The sequence below is a fragment of the Rhinopithecus bieti genome, unplaced genomic scaffold (assembly GCF_001698545.2).
Source record: "Rhinopithecus bieti isolate Rb0 unplaced genomic scaffold, ASM169854v2 scaffold_66661, whole genome shotgun sequence".
In the NCBI taxonomy this organism is placed as follows: Eukaryota; Metazoa; Chordata; class Mammalia; order Primates; family Cercopithecidae; genus Rhinopithecus; species Rhinopithecus bieti.
The window spans coordinates 606,652-627,028 of record NW_016825574.1 but is presented as its reverse complement, the minus strand read 5'-3'; the positions used below and the strand labels follow the sequence as shown (position 1 = coordinate 627,028).

The 20,377-nt window shown below is 35.8% G+C and overlaps 1 long non-coding RNA gene across 1 annotated transcript; it reads left to right on the top strand.

Annotated features, from left to right (window-relative positions):
- The first annotated feature begins 9,463 nt into the window (after nucleotides 1–9,463).
- Nucleotides 9,464–18,964, top strand: LOC108522698 (uncharacterized). Its single transcript, XR_001883579.1, has 3 exons — nucleotides 9,464–9,586; nucleotides 13,926–14,040; nucleotides 18,711–18,964. It is a non-coding gene; the product is annotated as an uncharacterized LOC108522698 (long non-coding RNA).
- Nucleotides 18,965–20,377: the final 1,413 nt, after the last annotated feature.

Sequence of the window (20,377 nt, the reverse complement as noted above, 5' to 3'; positions counted from 1 at the left end):
GGAAAGGAAAGGAAGAGAGAGAGAGAGAAAGAAAAGAGAAAGAAAGAAAAGAGAAAGAGAAGAAAGAAAGAAAGAAAGAAAGAAAGAAAGAAAGAAAGAAAGAAAGAAAGAAAGAAAAGAAGGGCAGGCAAAAATAAAGAAAATTATAGATCTGTATTCCTGATGAATATAATGAATATAAATGCAAAATTTCTTAATAAAATACCAGCAAACTGAATTCAAGAATATGTTAAGTGAATAGTAAAGGATCATTCCATAATCAAGTGGATTTATTCTTTGGACACATGATGGTTCAACATATAAAAATCTATAAATGAGATACTTCACATAAATAGAATAAAGGACGAAAACCATATGATCAATTAAATTGATGCAGAAAATGCATCTGATAAAATTCAGCATTCTGTTATGATAAATATTCTCAACAAATTATGTATAAAAGTAATGAACTGCAACACAATAAAGGACATATATAACAGGTCCACAACTAACATCCTACTCAATGAAGAAAAGTTAAAATCTTTTTCTCTAAGATCCCTTCTATTGAACATAGTACTAAAAGTCTTAGCCAGATCAATTAGGTGAGGCAAAGAAATGAAAGTCATTCAAGCTTGGAAAAAAGAAGTTAAACTGTCTGTGTTTTTTATATAGAAAACTCTAAAGACCCCACTTAAAAACAATTAGAAATAATAAACAAATTCAGTTATCTTGCAGGATACAAAATCAACACACAAAATCAATGGTGTTTCTACAACAACAAGTTGTTCAAAAAAAGAAAAAACATTCACAATGTCTACAAAAAATAAAATAAAATATTTCAGAATAAATTTAACAAAGGACAAATACCTATACTAAAACTAAAAAATGCTGATGAAATAAATTGAAGACACAAATAAATGAAAAGATATTCTGTGTTCATGGAATAGAATTCATATTGTTAAAATGTTATACCACCCAAAGCAATCTACAGATCCAACATAATCTTTATCAAAATTATACTAACATCTTTCACAAAAATAGAAAAAAATCTCAAAATGAATATGGAATCATGAAAAACCTAGGGTAAGCAAAGCAGTCTTAAGCAAAAAGAAGAAAATTAGAGGTGTCACACTCCAAGACTTCAATATATACCACAAAACCATAGCAATGAAAACAGCATGGTACTGGCAAAAGAAAAAAAAAAAAGGAAATAGACACATAAACCAATGAAACAGAATAGAGAGCTCAGAAATAAATTTATGCATTTATAGTCAATTAAATGTGTATTAGGCCCTTCTCACACTGCTATAAAGACATATGTGGGACTGAGTAATTTATTTTAAAAAAAGAGGTTTAATCAATTCACACTCTGGGAAGGCCTCAAGAAACTTAAAATCATTGCAGAGGACAAAGGGGAAACAAGCACATCTTAACCTGGCTGGCAGGAGAGAGAGAGAGAGAGAGAGAGAGAGAGAGAAGCGAGTGGTGCTACATACTTCCAAACAACTAGATCTCATGAAAACTCTCTTACAAGAACAGCAAGGGGAAGTCCACCCCATGATTCAGTAACCTCCCACCAGGCCCCTTCTCCAACACTGGGAATTACAATTTGACATGAGATTTGGGTGGGGACACAGAGCCAAACCATATTAAGTGGTTACTATATACTGGGTGTATGGTGGTAAAGGTGTGGGAGAGATATTGGATACAAAATTTCAGTTAGATAGGAAGAATAAGTTCAAGAGATCTATTATAAAACATGGTGACTTATAGTTAACAGCAATGTATTTTATCCTTAAAAATTGCTAAGAAAGTAGTTTTAAGTGTTCTCATCACAAAAAAAGTCTGCATATGTTAATTAGCCCAACTTAGCCATTCCACAATATATGCATATTTAAAAACATGTACATAATAAATATATACTTTATTTGATAATTAAAAATAAATGTAAAACAAGAAAATTTTCTTTTAATAGGGTTTGTTCAAATATTGTGTCTTTTAAAGGATTGTTTATAATATTTTTATTGACTTGTAGGGTGCCCTTAGCTGAATGTTTGTATCTCTCCCAAATTTATATGTTTAAATCTTATCCACCAAGGTGATAGTATTAGGCAGTGGGGCTTTTTAGGTCATGAGGGCAGAACCCTCATGAATGAAATTAGTGCCGTTATAAAAGAGGCCCAAGGGAGACCCCTTACCTTTTTCACCATGTGAGGACATGGGCAGAAGGTATCATCTACACACTAGAAAGCTGCCCCCTTACCAGACACCAAAATCTGCCAGCACTCTGATCTTTTACTTCCCAACATCAAGACCTGTGGGAAACAAATGTGTTTTTATAAGTTTCCTAGTTCATGGTATTTGTGTTATAGCAGCCCAAACAGACTAAGACATAGAGTTTTTTTTTTTTTAATATTCTGGATGTAAGCCTCCTGTTAAATATGTTTACAAATATTCCCACCCTTTCTGTGATTTTTTAATTGATTTTATTAATTATATATTTTGCTGAAGTGTTAAGCCATAGGATATTCTTATGATAAATTTAGAAACAGGGAATTTTAAAAGTATGAATACATCTGCATATTCAAAACCCAATGAAGTGAAAAAAATGGTTTAGTTATGGTAGTCTAAAAATAAAAGAATGAGGGGCAGGTTTGAAAGAAAGTATTTAAAGTATTTGAGAATGAAATGCAGGTGGATATAAGAAAGGAAGACCATAAATGAGAGGTACCGCAACTTGAGTTTCAGTGTAAGGAGATGGTAATAATGTTTGGAGCAGACACAAGATAGCCAGAAGATAATGCTATAAATGAGGAAGAAGAATAGAGGGAAAACACCTGGTGAAGCATTTTCTCCAGATGGAAAGTGAAAACCTTAAGGCCAGCAAAGATAACTCTCTCTAGCTCCCTGCTTCCTTTTCTACTGCCTGTACTAAAAGGAATGGATAAAGCTTTATCCCAAAATAATTTGAAGTAGCAAGTCATTAAAAGTCTAAAGCAGTCAGATATATTTGCAGTTTAATTCAGCAGTGTCATGCAAATAGAGACCAAAAGAGGTGGCTTTACACTCCAAAGAAACATGGATAATAAAAGTTAAAACTCAGGGCCAGGCGTGGTGACTCATGCCTGTAATCCCAACACTTTGGGAGGCCGAGGCAGGCGGATCATGTGGTCAGGAGATCGAGATCATCTTGGCTAACACGGTGAAATCCCATCTCTACTAAAAAAAAAAAAAAAGTACGAAAAATTAGCTTGGTGTGGTGGCGGGTGCCTGTGGTCCCAGCTACTCGGGAGGCTGAGGCAGGAAAATGGCGTGAACCTGGGAGGCGGAGCTTGCAGTGAGCAGAGATCGTGCCACTGCACTCCAGCCAGGGCACAGAGCGAGACTCCATCTATAAATAAATAAATAAATAAATTTAAAAAGTTAAAACTCAGATATAAATTAAAAATACCAATTGGATGTGTATTCTTTTAGCACCTTTAAGTATTCATCACTGTACTAAGCATGGTGGACTTACACAAAAGAAATATAACAGCTAGAAAATTTATACGAAAACTAACAATTTCATTGGAGAGAAAAGACATAATACGTGACATAATAAAACAGCAGTGTGAGATCAGCTACAGTTAAGGGGCAAAACCACATTCAAGTACAATAACTGTTTGCAAAGAAGGGAATTATTGGCTGACTTGGACAAGCTATCATAAGCTTTTGGAAAGACGGGTGATTGGTATGCCTGTGGTTGGTCTGACTTTGGATGGGAGGAAGTAAGGCAAAAGGAGAAAGACTTTAGGGCAAAGTATTCTCTTGGGCTCTGTTTCTCATCAATAAAAGTGCTATTTTGCACATCACTTTTCTGAGGTAATTGTTGAGTTAAACATAAACATAAGGGAATGTTTTGCCCACAGGAACATTCTCAAGCAATTTCTTCTTATCCAAGACTAATCCTTTTTCTGTATTTCAATACTGAATGCTCTCTCATAGTCTAAATATCTGTCTTGAAACCTTGACTCTTTTCTTGCTGGCTGTACAGCTTTATTGCCTTCCATTGTGAGGTGTATAATTAAATCATGTGTTGTAAAGCACTATACCATTAAATAAAATAGGGTGTCTTTATACAAGGTGTTTTCTTTCCAAAGTGACTTTGACCTTTTTACTCTTGGTCAATTGAGATGCATTTTGGAAGGAATAAAAGCAAATGGTTTGTCTTTCACTAAATTTAGGCTAAAGACTGTACTTTGTATCTGTTTTTTAAACATATGCTATTTACCTCTTTTTCTTAAGTTACAATTTTTTGAGCAACAACTATGTGCTTGGCACTGTGAAATGTAATTTTCATATAGTTTCTCATTTAATTCTAACAATACCTTTGCAACTTTAAGTACAGAGAAGTTAGAAAACATCCCTAGCAGTATATAACTGCAAGTTAAAATTCAAGAATTTAAGTAATGTCTCCCTGTGCCACGTCTGGCTAGGCAGTAGATGACAATTAAATGCAATGTATTATCCTACATTGCACCACAGATCAGAGAAATAATATTTCTATAAAACACATGTATTAGGATGATTGGCAAAAGTTAAATTTATATGTTATATTTCTTTCTTAAGTTTGTACTGTGGTTTAGAAGACATCTTTATTCTTGAAAAAGGCATTCAAAACTACTTACATGTAAGGAGGCTTGATGCCTGCAACCTACATGCATGTTGTTCAGAAAAATATAATTTTAATAATATACAAGTGTGTGTATTCACTTTCAAAATATTAGCAACTGGTAAATTAATGCATTTACATGAAAAGCATATAGAAATTATTTGTATTATTTCAGCAAATCTGTAAATTTGAAATTCTTTCACAATTAAAACTTCAAAATCTTTCAAAATAGTAAAAGATACTAGTGGAAAATATTGCCATCCATTTCTTTTCTTATACAGCTTTATTGAGGTTTACTTGATATACAAAGAACTGTACATATTTAATATACACAATTTGATGAATTTGGACATACGTAAACACCCCTGATACCATCACTATAATCAGGGTGATAGATGTATCCAAAACCTCCAAAAGTTTCCTTGTGTTCTTTTGTTTTCATTTTTTTGTTTATATTTTTTCTTAAGAACACTTAAAATGATATTTTTCCTGTTTACAGATTTTATTTATTTATTTATTTATTTTTATTTTGAGACAGAGTCTCTCTCTGTCGCCCAGACTGGAGTGCAGTGGTACCACCCTGGCTCACTGCAACCTCCGCCTCCTGGGTTCAAATGATTCTCCTGCTTCAGCCACTGCGCCTATGCCTCCTCTTTACAAATTTTGATGTGCACAACACTGTCTTAACTATAGGCACTATGTTTTATAACAGATCTCTAGAACTCATTCATCTAGCGTTATTCAAACTTTATATCCATTGAACAACTCCCTATTTCCTCCATGCCAGCCTCTGGCAACCACTACTATATTTGTTGTTTTTATGAGTTTTACTAGTATAGGTTCCTCGTCTATGTGGAATCATGCAGTATTTGTCCTTCTGTGACTGAATTATTTTATTCAGTATAATGTACTCCCAGTTCAGCAATGTTGTTGCAAATGGCAAAATTTCTATTTTAATGCTGAATAATATTCTATTTTATGTATACAACATATTTTCTTTATCCATTGATGGGCGCTATTCAATGTCTTGGCTATTGTGAGTAATGCTGCCATGGAAATGGGGGTGCAGGTATCTCTTTAAGAGCCCGACTTCAATTGCTGGATTCAGATTGGTGGATCATATGGTAATTCTATTTATTAATTGTTGGGAACAGGCCCCCCATCTGCGCCATAAATTGGCCCAAAAACTGGCATAAACAAAATCTCTGCAGCAATGTGACCGTGTTCATGATGGCCATAACAACCACACCTGCGCAAGGTTGTGGGTTTACCGGGAATGAGGGCAGGGAAACCTGGCCGGCCAGGGTGGAAAAACCGCTTAAGGGCATTCTTAACCCAAACCAATAGCATGAGCTCTGTGCCTTAAGGACATGCTCCTGCTGCAGATAACTAGCCCAACCCATCCCTTTATTTCTGGCCATCCCTTCGTATTCCAATAAGGATAGTTTTAGTTAATCAACTATCTATTAGAACAATGCTATGACTGGCTTGCTGTTAAATAATACATGGGGTAAATCTCTGTTCGGGACTTTCAGCTCTGAAGGCTGTGAGACCCCTGATTTCCCAATTCACACCTCTGTATTTCTGGCATGTGTGTCTTTAATTTCCTCTAGAGCTGCTGGGTTAGGGTCTCCCCAACCAAGCTGGTCTTGGTAAGCAGCACCCATAGGTGGGGGCTTGAATCCAGGTTGAAGGGTCACTGGAGTGACGGTTGGAGACCGGGGAACTAAGCTGGAGGACACCCAAGTACTCTTAAAGCAATCCCCATGGTGAGTAAGAAGGGGAGCTCAGAAGCATCAGAGTAACAATGGGACAAGTGTGGGCTCTGGTTTGTTCTGCCTGGAAACTTCTTCACACTGATGATGAGGAGGAAGGAGAATATAACGGAGTAACATACAAGGTAGAGCAGGTTTATTTGCCAGCTAAAGCTAAAGCAGCAAAGGAGGGAGAGGTGCATCCCTACCCTTCTGCACCTCCTCCTTATTATTTTGAAGAAGAAGACTCTCCACATCTTTCTTTTCTGGAGGACACTGGTCAAAAAGTAGTTGCCCCAGTGACTGTTAGAGCAGCCCCTCAAGTGACCCCTCTTAGTTCTAGGCAGGCAGGAATTCAGCAAGCTACATGAGAAGGTGATTTGGAGGCTTGGCAGTTCCCCATTAGAATACACCCCCCAGATCAACAGGGAAATATTATAGCTACATTTGAGCCTTTTCCTTTTAAATTACTCAAAGAATTTAAACAAGCTATAAATCAGTAGGGACCAGGTTCTCCTTTTGTAATGGGACTGTTAAAGAATGTTGCTGTTTCCAGTCGGATGATTCCTACTGACTGGGACACTCTTACTCGAGCTTGTCTAACTCCTGTTCAGTTCTTACAATTTAAAACTTGGTGGGCAGATGAAGCTTCCATTCAGGCTGCTCACAATGCCCAGGCCCAACTTCAAATTAATATAACTGCAGATCAACTTTTGGGGGTTGGTGGCTGGGCTGGTTTAGATGCACAAGTGGTCACACAGGATGATGCCATAGAACAGCTTAGAGGATAGTGCATTAGAGCTTGGGAAAAAAAATCACTTCATGTGGAGAACAATACCCTTCCTTTAGTGCTGTGAAACAGGGAACAAAAGAACCATACATGGATTTTATAGCTTGGTTACAGGAGTATAATCCGATTCAGGTGCTCAGGATATAGTGCTGCAGTTATTAGCTTGTGACAATGCTAATCCCGATTGCCAGGCTGCTCTGTGACCTATCAGAGGGAAAGCACATTTAGTTGATTATATCAAGGCTGGTGATGGTATCAAAGGTAATCGGCATAAAGCTAAACTTTGTTGGCACACGCAATGGCAGGACTGAAAGTGGATAAAGGAAATACTCCATTTCTTGCAGCTTGTTTTTAACTGTGGGAAGCATGGTCATACTAAAAAATAATCTAGAAAAAATCAGTAACTCAGGCCACCAGATAGGGGGAAAAGAAAACTGCTGAGCCCGAAATATGTCCAAAATGTGAAAAAGGAAAACACTGGGCTAATCAGTGTCACTCTAAGTTTGATAGAGATGGGAACCCGATTTTGGGAAATACCATGAGGGGCCCATCCCGGGCCTCATTCCAAACTGGGGCATTTCTGGCTCAGGCCATTCCCTCACTCCTGTACAATGTCTGTCCCCCACCACAGCCAGTAGTTCCACAATAGATTTATGCTGCACAAAAGCTGTGAGCCTTCTGCCTGGGGAACTCCCACAAAAGGTCCCAACAGGAGTCTGTGGACCCTTGCCAATAGGGAAAATAGGATTACTTTTAGGAAGGTCTAGTTTAAGTGTAAAAGGGGTACAAATACATACAGGACTCATTGATTCCTATTACAACAGGGAAGTTCAAATTGTTGTATCTACTTCTGTTCCCTGGAAAGCAGAGCCAGAAGAGTGCATAGCACTCTGATTGTGCCGTATATGGGAATGGGAAAAAGTGAAATTAAACGAACAGGAGGATTTGGAAGCACAAATAAACAAGGCAAAGCAGCTTATTGGATAAATCAAATTACTGATAAACATCCTACCTGTGAAATAACTATTCAGGGAAAGAAATTTAAAGGTTTGGTAGATACAGGAGCGGACATTACAGTCATTTCTCTACAGCACTGGCCATCCGCATGGCCAATTCAACCTGCTCAATTTAACATAGTTGGAGTTGGTAAAGCCCCTGAAGTATATCAAAGTAGTTATACTTTCCATTGTGAAGGGTCCGATGGACAACCTGTGACTATTCAACCAATTATAACTTCTGTACCTATAAATTTATGGGGGAGAGATTTATTACAACAATGGGGAGCACAAGTTCTAATTCCAGAACAATTATATAGCCCTCAAAGTCAACATACAATGCATGAAATGGGGTATGTCCCTGGTATGGGACTAGAAAAAAATTTGCAAGTTTTGAAAAAACTGCTTCAAGTGGAAAAACAAAGTTCCCGCCAGAGATTAGGATATCATTTTTGACGGCGACCATTGTTAAGCCTCCAGAATCTATACCTTTAAAATGGTTAACAGATAAGCCAATTTGGATAGATCAACGACCACTGAGTAAAGAGAAACTGGAAGCTTTAGAGGACTTAAAATTGCCCATTAATAGTTACAGATTTAAAAGACTGTTTCTTTACTATCCCTTAGCTGAGCAAGACCATGAATGGTTTGCATTTACAATTCCTGCGGTAAACAACCTGCAGCCTGCTAAGCGTTTTCATTGTTTCACAGATGGGTCTAGAAATGGTAAAGCTTCTTATTCTGGCTCATAAAATAAAGTTTTCCTGATGTCCTATACTTCAGCTCAAAAAGCGGAACTTGTAGCTGTAATTGAGGTATTGGCTGCTTTTGATATGCCTATTAATGTGATTTCTGATTCTTCATACAAGGTTCATTCTACACAGTTAATTGAAAATGCTCATTTACAATTTCATACAGATGAACAACTGATGACAAAAACAAAAAAGGGGGAGAAAACAGGGATTATGGGACAGCCAGATGTTATCAGCAGCTAAACAGCATCTACAAAAACCAGCTGCAAAGACAGAAGCAGAACAACTGCTTTGGTGGAGAGATACGCTAACAAAAAGTTGGAAAATAGGTAAAATAATAACTTGGGTTAGAGGTTATGCTTGTTTTTTCTCCAGGCCAAAATCAACAGCTGATTTGGATACCATCAAGATGCCTGAAACCTTATCATGAGCCAGATGTCAAGGAAGAGATTCCGGCAGGATCCTGAGGAACCCCCGCCAGCTTGCAGCCATGTTGAGACTGATGCTAAGGAGGACCCCAACTGTCACGAGCAACACCCAACTGTCACGAGCAACACCCATCGAACACAGCCACTCACTTGGGGACAGATCAAGAAGCTGTCACAGATGGTGGAAGAAAACCTGAGGAAAAAGCAGGACAGCCAGTCATAATGAGTAATTTAATGGTAGCTATGATAGCAATGATCACCATTGCCATGAGTATTCCTTCAACAAAGGGTGACACAGGGAACAATTATATTTATTGGGCATATTTATCAATCTTGGCTGGCAATAACACCTGGATGTAATCACTCTATGACACAGTTACACATGCTTTCTGATCTCAGTATTTAACATAATAAATCTGCTCCTATAATTGAGGCATACTGCCCTGATAAACCTATTTGTAAACAAAATTAAACCTGGCCAGAAAAAGTAAACACACTTGTTTAGGAAGATTGCCTTGCAGAACAGGCAGAGGTGCTGCACAACGATTTCTATGGAATCATTATCAATTGAACCCCTAAGGGGATGTTTAGCTTAAATTGGACCTCTCAGTCTGCGAGCCACAGCCACACTATGTTCAGCTGATCTGAACAAAATGGTCAGATGGTAGATATAATAAGAAGTATGGCAAGAGTTCCTATTATCTGGAACTATCGCGGTATAGTGGCACCTCAACCTCAAATGATATGGCTCATTGTAGGAGCTAAACATAAGGATTTGTAGAAACTATTAATGACTCTTAATAAGATCAAAATTTGAGAACAAATATTTAAAGCATCCCAGGCACACCTGACCTTAATGCCAAGAACTGGAGTGCTTAAAGGAGCTGCAGACAGATTAGCAGCTAGTAACCCATTAAAATGGATAAAAACACTTGGAAGCTTTATAATTTCAATGATGACTGTGCTTTTAATCTGTATTGTTTGTCTTTGTATAGTCTGCAGATGTGGATCCTGACTCCTGTAAGAAGTAGCTCATCATGACACAACTATCTTTACTTTTATTGATTTGCAAATCAAAGAAAGGGGACATGTTGGGAACACGCCGCCCCCCCCCACCAAGAATCTAGCCATAAACTGGCCCCAAACTGGCCATAAACAAAATCTCTGCAGCAATGTGACATGTTCATGATGGCCATAATGCCCACACTGGAAGGTTGTGGGTTTACCGGAATGAGAGCAAGGAACACCTGGCCCGCCCAGGGTGGAAAACCACTTACAGGCATTCTTAAACCACAAATAATAGCATGAGCAATCTGTGCCTTAAGGACATGCTCCTGCTGCAGATAACTAGCCCAACCCATCCCTTTATTTTGGCCCATCCCTTTGTTTCCCATAAGGGATACTTTTAGTTAATCTAATATCCATAGAAACAATGCTAATGACTGGTTTGCTGTTAATAAATACATGGGTAAATCTCTGTTTGGGGCTCTCAGCTCTGAAGGCTATGAAACCCCTGATTTCTCACTTCACACCTCTATATTTCTGTGTGTGTGTCTTTAATTCCTCTAGCGCCACTGGGTTAGGGTCTCTCCAACTGAGCTGGTCTCAGCAATTAATTTTTTTGATAAACCTCCACGCTGTTTTCTATAGTGCCTGCACCATTTTGCATTCCCACCAACAGTGTACAAGGGTTCAAATTTCACCACATCCTTGCCAACACTTGTATTTTTTGTTAATACCTATCCTAACAGGTGTAAGGTGATAACACATTGTAGGTTTGATTTTTGATTTGCATTTTCCTGATAAATAATGATGCTGAGTATCTTTTTAATACCAGTTAGCCACTTTTACATCTTCTTTGGGGAAATGTCTATTCAAATCCTTTGCTCCTTTTTAAAATCAGATTGTTTCTATGTTATTGTGTTGTCAGAATTACTCACATAATTTTGATCTATATCCCTTATCAGATATATAGTTTGAAAATATTTCGTGAATTCCGTAAGTTGTCTTTTCATTCTGTTGATTGTTTCCTTTGCTGTGCAGAAGCTTTTCAGTTTGAAACAATCAAATTTGCCTAATTTGCTGTTTTTCCCATCCTTGTAGGGTCATACCCAAATAATCATTGCCAAAACCAATGTCAAGAAAACCTTCTCAGCTAGGTGTAGTGGCTCATGCCTGTAATCCCAACACTCTGGGAGGCTGAGGCAGGTGGACCACCTGGGGTCAGGAGTTTGAGACCAGCATGGCCAACATGGCAAAACCTCATCTCTACTAAAAATACAAAATTAGCTGGGCGTGGTGGCACATGCCTGTAATCCTAGCTACTCAGGAGACTGAGGCAGGAGAATCACTTGAACCCAGGAGCCGGAGGTTGCAGTGAGCTGAGATCGCTGCCACTGCACTCTAGCCTGGGCAACAAGAGAGAAACTCTGTTAAAAAAAAAAAAAAAAAAAAGAATGTCTCCTGTGTTTCCTTCTAGGATATTTACAGCTTTACAGTTTCAAATCTTAGTTAAGACTTTAATGGAATTTTGAATTGATAATTGTGTGTAGTGTAAGAGGTTTCAATTTCACTCCTCTGCATGTGGATATCAAGTTTTCTCAACACCAATTTTAAAGAAATTACTTTCCTCAATGTGTATTCTTGGCACTTTTCTTGGCAATAAGTTGACCACCTATGTGCAACTTTATTTCTGGGTTCTCTATTCTCTTCTATTGGTCTGTATGCCTGTCTTTATGCCTATACACCACAATGTTTTAATTACTGTAGCTTTGTAATGTATTTTGAGATCAGGATATCTCCAGCTTGGTTTTTCTGTCTCAATATGCTTTGGCTATTCTGGGTCTTTTGTGGTTACATATGAATTTCAGGATTTTTTTTTTTCTATTTCTGTAAAAAAGCTATTGGGATATTGATATGGATACAATTTAATCTGTAGATCATTTGGGGTTTGTTAACAATAAATATTCCAATTCATAACAATGGATATTTTATTTACTTGTCTCTCCTTATCTCTTTCATGAATATTTCATAGTTTTCCATGTACAAGTTTTTCACCTCCTTGGTTAAGTTTATTTATTCATACATATTTAGACCAACAGAAATTGCACTATACTACACATTTTGTTTTAGCATTTAAAAAGGTTGTGTTCATTGCTGACTACTGCATAATATTTGAAAAAGATTTGTGATATTACCTTTATATTCAAATTAATGGAAATATTTTGCATTGTAAATAATATTCTCAGCCAAAATATTTATAATTTTATTTCCTATTTTTATATTTTCTAGTAAAATATTGAAATGTTCCACAAATAATATCCATTTTATAAGCATTTTAATAGAGAAAACCTCAATATTTTTTAAATGTTCATTAAGTCCTTGTATCTATACAAAATAGATGTACTTTCCATAGCTGTATTTCTTGTTCTCAAATAACAATGAAGGACATAGTACTAATTACACTTCAGATAAATATTTAGTTTATGGTGACAAACATTTACCTTTTTTCCCGAAAGTTATGTTTCCTCAGTTAAAAAATATATAACATTGGTGATGTTATGAAATAATATGCCCACAAAATCATTTCTTCAAGTAGTGTAAAAGTTATTATAGATATATTAAGGAAAGAAGTATAATTTTGTCCTCAGAAGCTTAATACTCATGAAGACTATATAGAGAATGATGGTTCTCCTTTTTAAGGAATGGACTTAATTTCTTCTTCCAAATGCTAGCTGAAAGATGGCAATATTTAGTTTTCTTTGGCTTTAATATCAGCAGTAATTGAACACATACAAAGTTTCATAAATAATAAAATATTTCTGAGTTTTACTATTGTTTTCATGTAGCAATTATAACTATTTTTATTATAATTCAATGTCCACATTAACAACTGCATAGTTTAACACTTATAAATCATATATAAAGATTTCTATGTAAACAAGGTATTAAATAAGCATCAATATTTAGGGTTTTGTTGTTGCTGTGACCATACATGGTTGTTTTGAATGGGAGTCAGATTGTTCACAAGTGAAGGAATTAACAGTCATTAGACACCTTTATAGGTGTCTTATACCTACTATAAAAATATGGGAAAATACACTTACAAAGATTTTTAAAGCAAAGAGTACATACAACTAACTAGGTTACACTACTTTTATCACTCTTCTAATGGAATACCTTCCAGATATTCTCTTTTCAACTCCTTAGCTTTATTCTTACTCTATGGACAATATCCGGCTCAATCAGGTAGATTAATTACCTGGCACTGTCTAGAATAGAACCATTCTATTTTCCCTCTTATTATTGCTTACTAGTTAATCAACAATGTTTAGCATAAGAAGATTTATGTGTATTTAAGGCTCTATACAAGTTGTGTGACAAGTCAAATTACTTAACCTCTCATATCTTCTGTTTCCTAAAAAATACAATACAAATGACATAGATATTACATAGGATTGTTTTCAATATTGTCTTATGTAAATGGAAACTAAATGAGAAAAAGGATAGGAAACATTTAACACAATGTGTGATATGTAATAAGTACTCAAATAATGGTTATTTTTCTTTTTCTTAGGAGAAGTGTGCAATTGTGGATAGGATATGAGACTAGGGACATCAACCACAGTGATTTCTTTCATTTTAATCCTCTTCTTCCCTATGTTTCCTTCAACTCCTGCCCAATATCCCAAGTAAGTATCTATCTTCATGCATTTTTCTATTTCCTTCCAGTTTTGACATTTTTATTGATGCATAATAATTGTACATATTTATGGGGTACATGTGATATTTTGATACGTACATATCATGTGTAATGATCAAAATGGGGTAATTAGAATATCCATCACTTCTAAAATATTTAATTTATTTGGATCAGGAATATTTCAAATATTCTCCTCTAGTTATTGAATATACAATAAATTATTGTTAACTGCAGTCGCCCTATTGAAAAATATAAATTATTTTTTTCTATTGAAATTCATTTCAGTACCTATTAACCAACTTCTCTTTATCCCTCTTGCTCCTAAACTTCCAAGCCTATGATAATTATCATTCTACTCTCTTCCTGTATGAGATCAACTTTTTTTATTTTTAGCTGCCACCTATAAGTGAGAACATGCAACTTTTGTCTTTCTGTGCCTGGCATATTTTACCTAACATAATATCCTGCAGTTTCATCTATGTTGCTACAAATGACAAGATCTCATTCTTTTCTATGGCAAACTAATACTTCAATGTGAACATATAATCTATTTTATTTATCCAGTCATGTATTAATAGACACTTTTTTTCATTCCATAGTCTAACTATTGTGAATAGTGCCGCAATAAACATAGGAGTGCAGATATCTCTTCAAAATACTGAAATTCTTTATTTTGGATACATACCCAGCCAGGGGATAGCTGAAGTATATTTCAGATCTATTTTTAGTTTTTTGAGGAAACTCGATGCTACTTCTCATGTAGTTGTACTAATTTATATTCTTTGCAGTAACTTAAAGTGTACTCTCCTGGCCTGCTGGGTGTCTGCTGATGAGTTCACTGAAAGCCATACTGGGGTTCTGTTAAATGTGTCGTTTCTTTTCTCTCGCTGCTTTGAGTATTCTTTCTTTGTCTATAAATTTTGCTAATTTAATTATTATGTGCTTTGGGTATTTTCTCTTTGAGTTGAATTTGTTGACTGGTATTCTCTAAGCTTCCTGTACCTGGATGATGTCATCTTTTCCCAGAATTGGAAAATTTTTAACCCATTATTTTCTTAAATCTGCTTTCTAGACCCTTTTCTCTTTAACCTCCTTTGGGAATTTCTATTATGCAGTGGTCAGTTTGTTTTATAGTGTCCTATAATTATCATAGGCCTTCTTTACTCTTATTTAATTATTTTTTCTCCTCTGCTTGGGTAATTTCACTTGTTCTGTCTTTGGGCTCACATTCTTTACTCTGTTTGATAAAAATCTGCTATTAAAGCTTTCTAATGAGTTTTTTGTTGCAGCTATTGTATTCTTTATATCTAGTATTTCTATTTGTTTCTCTTATTTAAAATTGTTCCCGGGTTGATTTTCAAATTTCATTGAGTTTTCTATCCATATATTCTTGTAACTCCTTGAACTTCTCTTAGATCATTCTGAATTCTCTGTTCAATACTTTACAGATCTTCGATTCTTCTAAGTCAATTGCTGAGCCTTTGCTGGTTTATTTTGGTGCTGTCATATTTCCCTGAGTTTTCACAGTCCTTGTGTATTTCTGTTGATACCTGCACATTTGAGGAGATAGTTATCTTTTTTGGTTTTTGGAGGTATTCTTTGACGGTGTTTGACCTTTACTACTTAGTATTAGAAGTTAAACACGGGCTGGTTGCTTCCATTCTGGGAAGAACTTATAATGTGCACTATACCAGAAACACTACACTGGAACTAACTCATTGTCCTGCTATTGTTTCCCAGTCTTGATAAGACTTAAGCAGGCACCAGAACCTAACCCTGAGTTTTATTTTTTTCTGGGCAAGGGGAAGAATCCATGTAAGCACCTGTTCTTCTAGATAATCCAGCCAGGACTTCAAGCCTTCTGACCGATTGTGTCCCTTACAGCACTATGGTGCCAGCCAGTCTCCACATTCTGACATCCCAGCTGACTGGAGCTTAGAGTAGTTGCCTAGATCCACATGCCAGTTGCTATGATTAGTGCCTTGCTCTTTGTCCTGAATGTATCCCATGTGGTTTAGGCAAACTGGAACTCTCAGTGGTTGCCATGGAATGGGACCAGAGTGGGCTTACCATGAAGATTCCCAGTCAAGTGTGTAGGTTGAATGTTCACCTGCATCCCCTCCTTTCACCTTACAAACTGTGGATCTAGGAAAATTTTCTGTGAATAGTGTTATGCTGGTGGGGGGCAGGGCAGCACTGTCTGAATTGGCCACTTCTCTTACCAATCAGGGTTTCTGTCAATTCTGTGAGCCCCAGGGGTTTCTCCATGTCTTCCCCAAGTTCTAATAAACTCAGCAGTGGTAGTCTTGTCTTTAAATAGTTTCTACTTGTATTTTTGTAGGAAGAGGAGAGTGATACCAGGGAAATCTTCTATTCCATCATTTTATTTATGTCATTTCTCTTCCAGTTTTGACATTTAAAAAATAACATATATCGGCTGGGTGTAGTGGCTCACGCCTGTAATCCCAGCACTTTGGGAGACCGAGGCGGGTGAATCATGAGGTCAGGAGATCAAGACCATCCTGGCTAACACAGTGAAACCCCGTCTCTACTAAAAATACAAAAAATTAGCCGGGCATCATGGCAGGCACCTGTAGTCCCAGCTACTCAGGAGGCTAAGGCAGGAGAATGGTGTGAACCCGGGAGACGGAGCTTGCAGTGAGCGAAGATTGCACCACTTCACTCCAGCCACAGCAGTAGTTTATAAGAATAATGCTATTAATGAACTAATATTTACTAAACATTGTATTCATTCAGTAAATATTTATTTTATTTGTTTTATCAAACATTATTTTAGGCACTTAGGATTCATTACTGAACAAAGCAGACCAAAAGTCCTGCATTCATGGAAACCTCACAGTAAATCCCAAGCATAGGAACGTATTCAGATCTCATTATCAAGCTTATCCTCATTTTAACATTGAGTCACAGGAAAATAAACTAATTTTCCAAGGTAACACAGCTAGTAATGGCAACTTGGAGTATAATTATAAGAAAATAAAGTTAGGGGAGAATATCAGTGAAGGAAAAGCAGTAATCCAAACATGTATTCAGGAAGACCTACTCCAGAGTAGTGCCAGTGAGGATCACACAGGAAAGGAGATTGGTGGGATAACTTATGGAAACATTTTAAAGCCAGAAATTCTAAAGCCAGAGCAGGAGCAAATGGTGCCAAGTAAGAGGGGAAGTAGGTTATAGACAACAACCATGAATTCCAAGTAGGGGTGATCACAGGAATATTTGAAATATATCTGTTAGGATCAGGTCGGATTGGGTAGGAAAAAAATGTGAGTTTGATATCTAATATGTGTATTTTTAAGTGACAGAGGGGCATTTAGTGGAGATATAAGAGAGTAAAATATAGACAGTAAAAAATATATATGGGTTTAATTGTCAGATAATGTGAGATCAAACTCTAACTCTGTCCCATAAGACCTAAGTGGCCTCAACCAATCTCTGATAGCCTTCGTTTTTTTTTTTTTTTTAATTTCTAAATAGAGATAATGGTAGTAATACCCAACATTATTGTTGTCCTGATAATTAAACGAATAAATAGTTAACCAAAAGTACTTGGAAATATCCCTTGCACATAACACATGCTTAATAAATATTAATTATTATACCCATTATTAATAAATGTCTAGATGAAAGTTTCACTTTGAATAATGTAACTTATATCCATAAATATGAGAGTTGAGACTATTTAACACTAAGGACCCTAAAGAGGAAGTTTAAACACAGGACAGACCAATTTTATAACAGGAAAAAACCCACTTTATAAACATAAATAAAATTAGAAATGAAAATACCCTTACCCAATTGATGCCAAGTCTAATTTTAATCAACAAAGACTATTTACATATGAGAATAGAGCCATGACCAGCCCTGTAGGAATGGCTAACATTTATTGAGTACTTAATATGCACCAAACACTAAGAGCTTTATATGTATTATCTCATTTAACTGATTTAATAATACATTCTATTATCTCCATTTTATAAATGAGGACATTAAGGTACAGACTATTTTATGTTTCCCAAAGTCACACGGTATGGGTGGCAGAACAAGGATTTAGACAGAGATGATCTATAATAACTAGTACTCAGATGCTAGACATTAGACTATACCCTTTAAACAAAACTGCACATGTAGAAATATGGAAAAGCATAGCTAAGTGACCCTGGACAAGTCTCTATAATGCCTCATCAAAATTTAAAAGTATGGTGATTTGAATGAGATAATTTATGCAGACTTACTGTAAGTATATACTAGATATCTTAATACTTTAAACTTAAACTCTTCCCATTTTGATCATAAAGGGAAGGTAGTTTAAAATTCATGAGCATTAGTTAACAATTTTGAGTCATCCCATTTCCTCAAGGAATCCATGGCTTAGCAAACATTTATTATGAAAAGAAAAGTTTTGGTTGAAAGAAAACATCAGAGACCCTACAGGCACACTGAAATATAATTCTGTTGAAGTCTGTAAATAATAACATACACATGAAGACTCCACAGAGTTTTGTAATATTATTTTGTCTTAGTACAATGCCTTTTCTTGAGATAGCTCAGTGGACTTTATTATGAATCATAATTATAATGAAGCTTCAGAACCTCCCTCTGAGTTCTTTCTTTTTTTTCTTTTTTTTACCATTACAGATAGTAGGAGGAATATTAATTTCTCAAGGTCGTTCAAGGAGTTAAAGCCTGAAGCTGGAATATAATAAAAGATTTCTAACTCAGGTCATCTGATAAACATCACCATGGGTTTCCAAAGGGTTTGGCAAAGAACATTAAAACGTCAGAAGAAATCATAATTGAAAAAAGAAGTATACCAATGGGAAGTCAAAGAAAGCAACTTTGAAAGTTTTAATTTGTAAAGCTTAAAAATATTCCTATCTCCGTATTCTCCACTTGCATCCCAATTGCTCCATAATTCAAAATAATAAAAAGAGGAAATACAAATCACAAATTTCACTTATTCTAAATACCGTATTTCTAAATAAAATACCATTGATAACAAGAAAATTTGTTCTTTCATAACCATGAGAGAAGTAAGAGGTATTTTTACTATTGAAAGTCCTGGAAGCAATATGCAAACCAACTTTTTTTTTTGTTTTTTCAATTGTAGGAACTATATATACGATCCAATGGCCCTTTTAAACAAGAATAAATGGCTAAATATAACAAGGTAAAGTTTATAAATTTTAGTTGTCGTAGAATCCAACAAGGATTATGCAACTTATGAATTAGGCTGGATATCGATACCTATGAAATTTTAATTGCCGATGCCCATAATTTAATTCAAACTAAAAGCCCAAGAGGATTTTATGTCATCCAAAAAAACTAAGATACTGCTTATAAGTGGTTAGGATACCCTATTTATTCTACCCTCAATCTGAACCTTGGCTTTCCTGTCAACTTAGCGCTCTATTAATGAATATATAAAATGGGTAATGAGGGGTAAAATTTTAGCTGATAAAAAATTAAATTGGATGACCTCCATTTTTTTCAGTAACCCTATGCCATGGCTTCAGTTATTATATTTAATATTGTGTGTGTGTGTGTGGCCTGTGTGTGCTGTATGGGTGAAAAATACAGTTCTTTTACTCCAAGAGCGTCAGCCAAATTAAAGAATGAAAATATAAGTGCTATCACAGGGTTCTGCCATCTAAAAAGGAAGATAAAAATCCGAGTGCTAACTAAAAGACTCTAACATGAAAAATTTAAAACAGAAGTCTTCTGTAACATTCGATTACAGTCCCATATATTTATTAAATTTAAGAACTATCTTAAATATACTGCACACAGTAGCGTACCTAGACCATTAGTATGATTGAATGGCGGGGTTTAGAGGTCATTTTTTCTTGAATGTTCTTAAAAGCGTCAGGATTTGGGTCTAATTTGTCAGGGATAGTTGGGGAGAGTCAGGATGCAGACAGTAAGATTATAAGTTTTCTTCATCACCAAAATAATAAGCTCTTTCCTTTTCTTTCTGCATTAGCATGATTGGTAGAGATCATCGTTCCATAAAAACCTAATATAGACATTTTCTACCACATGACATCCCTTTTTTTTGCCTACATCTTCTCATTTCAACTGATGAAATTAGTGTCATATAATGAAAGTCCACAAGAGCAGAGGAGATTCCTGAGAATAAATGTGATTGCTAAAACAGCAGAATGTCCTAAAAAAACACTAAGGAATGATTCATAAGATTTCTCTGAAAAAAAAATCATTTTTAGCATAAACTTTTTTCAATCCTAGTCAATTTGTAATCAGCTCGATTTCTCTTGACACTCTTTAAAGTACAAGAAGTCAATTTT